The sequence below is a fragment of the Ictidomys tridecemlineatus genome, chromosome X (assembly GCF_052094955.1).
Source record: "Ictidomys tridecemlineatus isolate mIctTri1 chromosome X, mIctTri1.hap1, whole genome shotgun sequence".
NCBI lineage: Eukaryota > Metazoa > Chordata > Mammalia > Rodentia > Sciuridae > Ictidomys > Ictidomys tridecemlineatus.
This window is the reverse complement of record NC_135493.1, coordinates 43,436,882-43,446,614: the sequence shown is the minus strand read 5'-3', so window position 1 is coordinate 43,446,614 and position 9,733 is coordinate 43,436,882.

Sequence of the window (9,733 nt, the reverse complement as noted above, 5' to 3'; positions counted from 1 at the left end):
TGTTTTTATGTTGTACTGAGGATCAGAACCAGCAGCTCACATGTGTGAGGTAAGCACTCTATCACTGAGCCACAACCTCAGCCGCATTTTCTTTCTTTTTATTGTGGTAAAATATACATAATGTAAGCTTTACTATCTTAACCCTTTTTTTAAATGTTTGGTACTGGTGGTTGAACCACTGAGCCACATCCCAAGCTTCCTTTTTATTTATTTTTAAAATTTTTTCATGGGCTAAGTTGCTTAGACCCTTGCTAAGTTGCTGAGGCTATTTTGAACTCACAATCCTCCTGCCTTAGCTTCTCGATAGTGGGATTACAGGCCTGCACCACCCCACCTGGTTTATTTATTTATTTATTTATTTTAAATACTTATTTTTTAGTCATAGTTGCACACAGTACCTTTATTTTATTCATTTTATGTGGTGTAGAGGATCGAACCTGGGGCCTCGCATGTGCTAGGCAAGCACTCTACCACTGAGCCACAATCCCAGCCCCTATTTTAACCATTTTAAAACATAAAAACTAGTGGCATTTAGCACACTCACAGTGTACTAAAGTTCCAGAATATGTTCATCAATCCAAAGGGAAACTTGAACCACTTTAACACTCATGCAGCATTCTCCCCTCCCCCAGCCCCCAATTCCCATCCCCAGCAATGAGGAATCTACTTTCTGACTCTCTAGATTTGTCTATTCTGAACAGTTCATATAAATGGAGTCCCAATGTGTGGCCTTTTGTGTCTGGCTGCTTTCACTCAGCATAATACTGTCTAAGTTCATCCATGTTGTAGTAAGAATCAATCTGTCATTCCTATTCCTCTTACCTGAAGGGGTTAGATATAGCAAGCCTCCAGGAGCCAAGTGTAGGGAAAATATGAAACTTCTTTCCCATACAAAGGCTCAGAGTTCCCTAGGTGTGGCTTTGACACTACCACATGAAAATGGAACTCTTCCCTGCTTTCCCCTTGAGCAGAAGGTGGGTTGGTGGATGCAGACTCAGCATGCTTTACACAAGGGATGGGCTCTTGAAAATCAAATTTAATGTTAATTACTCTACTCATGAATAGTCCTTTTCCCCCTTTTTTTGGTACTAGGGATTGAAGCGGGGGCACTGTACCATTGAGATACATCCCCAGCCCTTTTTATTTATTTATTGTGGGGGAGTACCTGAGATTGAACTCCGGGCACTCGACTGCTGAGCCACATCCCCAGCCCTATTTTGTATTTTATTTAGAGTCGGGGTCTCACTGAGTTGCTTAGTGCCTTGTTGTTGCTGAGGCTGGCTTTGAACTCATGATCCTCCTGCCTCAGCCTCCAGAGCTGCTGGGATTACAGGCTTGCACCACTGTGCCTGGCCCTTTTTATTTTTTATTTCGGAGACAGGGTGTCACTAAGTTGCTGGGGCTGGTCTTAAACTTATTATTATCCTTCTGCCTCAGCCGAATGGCTAGGCTTATAGGCATGGGCCACCAGCCAGGCTCTGTGAAGTGTCCTGTCAGACAATAAGTCTTTTGTAAAAGAACTAATGAAAGACGAGAGGATTGTAAACTAAGGCAATTTCTAGATGTTTTTTAGAGACATTTGCATTATGAGATCTGTGATATTGTGGAAGATTCATGCTTATAGATTTTGTTTCTGCTGTAAGTGGGGGGTCACCTATCCTAGTGGGATGCAGGGGCTTTCGGTTCATTTAAGGCCAATGGCAGTCCATTCATAGCACCATGTGCTTTAATACCTTCTTCTTCCTACAAGGGGACTCTGGAATTTAAGATGTTTTAGTCCTTGATCAAAAGTTTCCTATGCTGGTGCTGGTGCTGGGGCTCAGCGGTAGAGCACTTGCCTAGCATGTGTGAGGTGCTGGGTTCGATCCTCAGCACAACATAAAAATAAACAAAATAAAGGCATGTGTCCAACAACTAAAAAAATAGTAAAAAAAAAAAAAAGTCTCCTATGGCCATCCCTATTTTCTACCACAAGAGACTGATGGGAAGAGGTGGTCATTTTTTTTAGAGTATCATGAATAAATTATTCATTCATGTCAGAAGTCAAAACTGTGGTGCTGGGAATGGAACCCAGGGCGTTTGCATGTGCTGTGGTGGAAGCTCTCTACCAATAAACCACACCCTCAGCCCTTTTATTTTTTATTTAGAATCAGGATCTCACTAAGTTGCTTAGTCCCTATTTTATTTAATGAGACTGGCCTTGCACTTGTTATCCTCCTATGTCAGTCTCCAAAATTGCTGGGATTATAGGCGACACTATCATACTGAGCAAAGATTTCTTTTCTTTCTAGGGTGTCTTGGACTCGAGCCTCAAAAGGCCTGTTCAGTCCTGCTGTGTTCTCTGTGCAAATCCTTCAGAGGGATACCTTTCCCGACGTTTTAGATGTTATTTTTATCTGGGACAGTGATTTGCATTTAGTTTATGGTGAAAGAGAAAATGCAATGTGTTAATTACCATTGGCTTTCAGATATTTCAAGTTATAATTCAATTCTTACCTCTTGTAGGAAGTAGTTCCAGCCTACTCTTTCTATCTTGTGAGCTACTACTACGCTTGTAGTATGACATTTATTCATTTGATTCTTATTACACATCTCTTCAAGGGTGATTTACTTTTAAATGTATGCAGACAATAATGCATGTATGTGTTAGCATTTTTGTATATGGATGTGCATTTTGATTCCATGGTTAGAATGTAAATTCCTTATAGCTCATACATTTCTTAGTATTTCTCAAAGCAGTGCTGATAACATAGTAGGTATTCAGTAAGGATTTGTTGATTGGTTTGCAAATATGGGGAATTTGTGTAGGAGTGGCTGGCTTTAGCCAAGGACAAGGTTCCTGAATATATATATTTTTTTGAGTACTGTGGATTGAACCAAGGGATTCTTAACTTCTGAGCTACATCCTCAGCCCTTTTGATATTTTATTTAGCGACAGGGTCTCACTGAGTGGCTTAGGATCTTGCAAAGTTGCTGAGGCTGTTTTGTAATTAAATTATTTATTTATTCTAATTGATGGCAGAATGCAATTAATTTCATATTACAAATATAGAGCACAACTTTTCAAGTGCTGAGCCTGGTTTTGAACTTGCAATCTTCCTGCCTCAGCCTCCTGAGTTACTAGAATTACAGGCTTGCACCATTGTGCCTAGCTCTAGAATTTTATTAGCTCTCAGAATTTTATTAGTTGAGCTTTTCTAGTGTTGCTTTTGCCCTCTCATTTACATTCCAGCTCTTTCAGCAGTACTTGGAGTGGCAAAATGCTTCCCAGGAAAGATCTGGAATTTTCTTGGTGGTTTGAGAAATTGGTTAACTTTCCACTCTGTCTGCAGTGCTCTCTGTGGAGGCCTGTGGAATTCTTATCTGCATTGAGAACGAACTTCTATCCTCTTTGTCCTTCTTTATTGTTGTCCTCCTTTACCTCCCTGCAGTGTGTGTGTGTGTGTGTGTGTGTGTGTGTGTATGCCAATTCAATTTCCAAGTACTATGTACAAGGGCCACAGAGATGGGCACAGTGTAGGGAGAAAGAAAATGCAAAAGAAAGGGTTGGGATTGTGGCTCAGCGCTAGAGCACTCGCCTAGCATGGGCTGGACCCAGGTTGGATCCTCAGCACCACATAAAAATAAAGGCATTGTGTTGTGTCCATCTACACCTAAAAAATAAATATTAAAAAAAGGCAAAAGAAAGTTTAATTAATATAAGGTATAAAAGGCAAATGCTGTAAGATAGGAGCAAAACAATATTATAAGAGTTCAAAGAGGGAGAGGTCATATTCAGAAAAATATGGAAGCATATATGAAAGAGACGAGATTTAAGATGATTCCTAAATTATAGTTGAGAGTTCTTTTTTAACTTTTTAAAAATAAATACTTTTTTCTCATAACCATAAAAGTAATGAATCATCATTGTGATAAATTTGGAAAGTAAAAAAGTAGCATAAAATAAAATAAACTCACCCATAAACTTGTTTATCATTTAGGGACTATAGTGACAAAATTCATTTTTCTAAATTCTTATAAGTACTATATTCCATACAACCATCTGATATTCTATCTTTGTTGTCCTACATTATACCAAACGTATTTCTCACACTTTAAAAGTTAAGTTTTGAAAAAAAATTATTGTATATAGTCTGTTATTCATTTATCTACTTTCTCATTCACCCAGTAAAGCAATATTTATTGCCAAGCATACCCATTATTGTTTTTCAGTGTTTAGCATAGTGCCTGACATTTATGAGTGATCAACAAATATATTTTTTGGTGCTTGGGGTGGAACCTAGGGAGTAATCATGCCAGGCAATCTAATCTACCACCAAGCTACACCCTAAGCCAAATATTTTTTTTTTAAAATATTCTTTGAATCTGTGAATGAATGAATAAATGCTAGGAACTATGCTAGATCTTTAACATAATTTTATTAACCATTTTTCTCCAGTGATGAACATTTAAGGTTTTCTTTTACCCCTCTATTTCTGCAACTAATAATTTTTTATGCATGAATAATTCATGGGAAGAATTTAAATGGTTCAAGTTCAGGGATGAGGGAGAGAGTCCAGACAGATAACTCAACATGAAGAGCATATCAATGGGCCAGCAAATAGTTCTGTTTGGCATGAGATGAGCTAAAGGAGATGGGAGTCTAGGCTGGAAAGTGATAATAGTTATTTCCATGTATAGCAGCTCCTAATTATAAAAGTGCCTTAAAATTATTTCCATAATTCTTACAGTTATCATTTACACTTTATAAATGAGAATACATACTCAGAGTGAGTAGCCTGAGGTTGTACAACTACTAAGAGGTAAAGATGGAATTGGGTTTCAAATATGTTTAGGAGTTTGAGTATTGTTGTGTAGAGCAATGAAGGTTTTGTTGTTATTGTTATTAACAATAGTATTATTTAGAATAACTTTTTTTTGTACCAAGGATTGAACCCAGGGGGCGCGCAATCACTGAACCACATCCCAAGCCTTTAATATTTTTTTTTTAATTTTTGAGATAGGGTCTCATTAAGTGGTTTAGGGCCTTGCTAAGTTACTGAGGCTGGCTTTGAACTTGCAATCCTCCTTCTTCAGCCTCCCAAGCCACTGGGATTACAGGTGTGTGCCACCATCCTGGCTTAATTTTTGGGTTTTTGAGACAAGGTCTTGCTATATTGCTGAGGTTGGTTGCCAATTTGGTGGCTCCCACCTCAGCTTCCCAAATAAGTGGGATTACACACATGTGCCCCCACACCAGTTTAGTATAACTTTTTTTTTCTGAATTAGTTTTAAGACCCACCAGACATTACAAAAATGTAGTACGGAGAGTTTCTGTGTACTTTTACCTAGCTTTTCCTAATAACAACTTATATAACTGTAGTACTTTGTCAAAACAAAGTAAAAACAACTGTTATAGTTAGAATATCATTAAGTATGGTTTCTCAACCCTGTCACTATTGTCACTTTGGACCACATAATTCTTTGTTGGTGGGGGGGGGTGGCTGTCCTGTGCAGTGTAGGATGTTTAGTAGGATCTGTTACTCATTAGATGCCAGTAGCATCCCTCCACACAACCAAAAATATCTAGAGTTTACTAAATATTTCCTTGTGGGCTGGGGAAGGAGAGGGTAGAGCCCATGGTTGAGAACCACTGTATTAATTCACGTACATAGCTTAACTGGACTGTGTATGTGTGTGTGTGTGTGTGTGTGTGTGTGTGTGTGTGTGTGTGTGTTTCAACTTCCCTTATATCTGTAATTCATTTTTTTTTATTCCTGTGTAGTATTGCTTAAGCATTCACCTGTTAGAGACATTTGGGTTGTTTCTAGTTTTTGGTTGTTATAAATAAAGCTGCTATGAACATTTGGTACAGGTTTTTGTGGGCACATCAGTTTACTTTATTTTTTAAAAAATATTTATTTTTTAGTTGTAGATGGACACAATACCTTTTTTAAAAAAATTATTTTTATGTGGTGCTGAGGATCGAACCCAGTGCCTCACATGTGCAAGGCAAGTGCTCTATTACTGAGCTACAACCCCCAGCCCCAGTTTAATTTCTTTTGTATAAATTCCCAAATGTATGATTGCTGGCTTATATGGTAATTGCATGTTCAGGCTTTTTCTTGTGGGGGGGAGGGGTGACTAGGATTTGAACTCAGGGGCACTTGACCACAGAGCCACATCCTCAGCCCTATTTTGCATTTTATTTAGAGACAGGGTCTCACTGAGTTGCTTAGCACCTTGCCATTGCTGAGGCTGGCTTTGAACTCCTGATCCTCCTGCCTCAGCCTCCTGAGCTGCTGGGATTACAGGTGCCACAAAGCCCAGCTATGTTTAGGTTTTTAATAAACTGCCAAACTGTTTTCCTGGTGGCTGTAATATTGTTTATTCCTCTCAACATCATTGACAGTTTGCTTGCATCTTTGCCAATATTTTTTTTTATATATAGTTTTTTTTGGTTGTAGATGGACACAATACCTTTATTTTATTTTATTTTTATGTGCTGCTAGGGATCAAACCCAATGTGTCATGCATGCTAGGCAAGTGCTCTACCACTGAGCCACAATCCCAGCCCCATCTTTGCCATATTTGATGTTGTCATTATTTTTATTTTAAGTCATTTTGATATGTGTATAATGATGTTGTTGTTATCTTATTAAGAAAATTTACATTCTCCTAAGACTGATGACATTGAACATCTTTTCATGTATTTATTTGCCATCTATATATCCTCTTTAGTGGATTTCTGTTCATGTCTTTTACAGATTTTCTAGATGTATTTTTGATTTTTTATTGAGCTCTGAGAGTTCTTCATATATATTCTAGATTCTTTGACAGTCAGCAAATATTTTCTTCTAATCTCTAGCTTCTCTTTTATCCTTTTAACAGTGAAAATTTTATTTATTTATTTATCTATCTATCGATTTATTTATTTATTTATGTATTTATGTATGTACCAGGAATTGAGCCTAGAGGTGCTGAACCACTGAGGCACATCCTCAGCACTTTTTTTGTATTTTATTTAAAGACAGGGTCTCACTAAGTTGCTCAGGACCTTGCTAAATTGCTTAGGCTGGCTCTGAATTCACTATCCTCCTATCTCAGCCTCCCAAGTCACTGAGATTACAGGCATGTGCCATTGGGCCTGGCAAAAGTTTTAAATTTCAATGAAGCTCAGTTCATCAGTTTTACTTTTATGGATCATGTCATGTGTATGAAACCTGTATTTAGTACTAGTTTTGGAAATTTTAAAAGTTGTATATTTTACATTTAAGCCTAATCTACTTTGAACTTTTTAAAATAAGGTGTGAGGTTTAAGTTGGGGTTCATTATTTTGCCATTTTGTGCAATTGCTCCAGCATTATTTGAATTCTTTTATACCTTTGCCAGAAATTAGTTGACCTTACAGTCAGACCTCCTTAGTCATTTGCTCTACATATGTGGATTAAATCACTTGCAGACCAAAAATATTACAAAAATTGTACTGAATGTGTAAAAACTTTTTAGTTCATTATTCCATAAAGAATAAAACACAGTGTCGGGAGGCTGAGACAGGAGGATCGCAGGTTCAAAGCCAGCCTCAGCAACAGTGAGGCACTAAGCAACTCAGTGAGACCCTGTCTCTAAATGAAATATAAAATAGGGCTGAGGATGTGGCTCAGTGGTTGAGTGTCCCTGAGTTCAATCCCTGGTACCCCACTCCCTTAAAAAAGAATAAAGCATAGTGGTTGTACTAATTTACATTATCACCAATAGTGTATAGGTGTTCCTTTCCCTTCTGCATCCTCACCAGCATTTATTGTCATTTATACCCTTGATGATTGCCATTGTGACTGCAATAAGATAGAATTTCAATGTAGTTTTGATTTACATTTCTCTGATGGCCACAAATGTTGAAAGAATATCTTTTTATATAATTGTTAGCCATTTGTACTTCTCTTAAGAAGTGTCTCTTTAGGGGCTATGATTGTGGCTCAGTGGTAGAGCACTTGCCTAGCACATACGAGGCACTGGGTTTGGTTCCTGGCACCACATAAAAAATAAAAACAAATAAAATAAAGGTATTGTGCCCATCTACAACTAAAAAATAAAAATAAAAAAAGAAGTGTCTCTTTAGTTCATTTGCCTATTTGTTGAATGGGTAGTTTGGTTTTTTGGTGTTGAGTTTTTTGAGCTCTTTACATAGCCCGTATATCAATCAAATCTGTCAGAAGAGATTTTCTTCTATTTTGTAAGCTGTTTCTTCACTATATTAATTGTTTCCTTTGCTATGCAAAAGCTTTTTAATTTGATGACATCCTACTTATTGATTCTTGGTATTATTCCCTATGCTAAAGGAGTCCTATTTAGGAAGTCTCTGCTTGTGCCTTTATTTTGGAGTGTTTACCCTACGTTTATTTGTTGCAGTTTATGATCTAATTCCTAAGTCTTTGATCTATTTTTAAATTTTTTTAGTTGTAGATAGACACAATACCTTTATATCTTTATTTTTATGCGGTGATGAAGATTGAACCCAGTTCCTCACACATGCTAGGCCACTGCTCTACCACTGAGCCCCCTTTGATGTATTTTGATTGATTTTTGTACAGGGTTGGAGATAGGAATTGAGTTTGAGTTTCATTTTCTACACATTGATAGGTACTTTTTTTTGTGGTGCTGGGGATTGAACCCAGGGCCTTGTACAAGTGAGGCATGTACTCTACCAACAGAGCTATGTCTCCAGCCCTTGATATGTACTTTCCCCAGCTCCATTTGTTAAAGAGGCTATATTTTCTCCAACATATATTTTAATCGCCTATGTAGAAAATCAGATGATTGTAGCTTTGTGGGCTTGTCTCTGCATCTTCTATTTGTTCTACTGCTCTACATGTCTGTTTTTTAAAAATGTTTTTTAGTTGTCAATGGACCTTTATTTTATTCATTTATTTATATGTGGTGCTGAGAATCTAACCCAGTGCCTCACATATGCCATGCAAGTGCTCTACCACTGGCCCCAGCCCCAGCCCCAGCCCCTACTTGTCTGTTTTTATGCCAGTATGAATGCTGCTTTTGTTACCATAGCTCTGTGGTATCAGAATGGAGGTTCTTCAAAAAACTGAATATTCAGCCATTGTATGATCTTAGCTATACCAATCCTCCATATTTACCCAAAAGAATTTAAGTCAGCATACTTTAGGGATATATGCATATACATGTTCACCACAGCACAATTCACAATAGCCAAGCTATAAAACCAGCCTAGGTGTCCATCAACAGATAAAGGAATAAAGAAAATGTGGTGTATGTACAGAACAGAATTTTATTCAGCCATAAAGAAGAACAAAATTAAGTCATTGGCAGGAAAATGGATGGATCTGGAGAACATCTTGTGAAGTGAAACAAGCCAGATTCAAAAAGACAAGTGTCATATGTTTTCTTTCATATGCGGAAGCTAGAGAGAAAAAGAAAAAAGAAGAAAAAAAGGATGTCATGAAAGTGGAATAAAGATGATTGGGATAGAGGACAGGGATAAATAAGAGTGGGAAGGGGAATGGTAAGGGGAGGTAATAGGGTTAAAACTGATAAAGTTATGTTATATGTGTGTATGATGAAGCATCATTGTATAATTAGTATGCACCAATAAAAAAGAATAAAATATAACATTTGCATAGCATTTACATTCTGTTAGGTATTCTAAGTAATCTAGGGATGAGTTAAAATATGCAGGAGGATATGCATGGGTTATATGCAAATTGCTACACTATTTTATTTG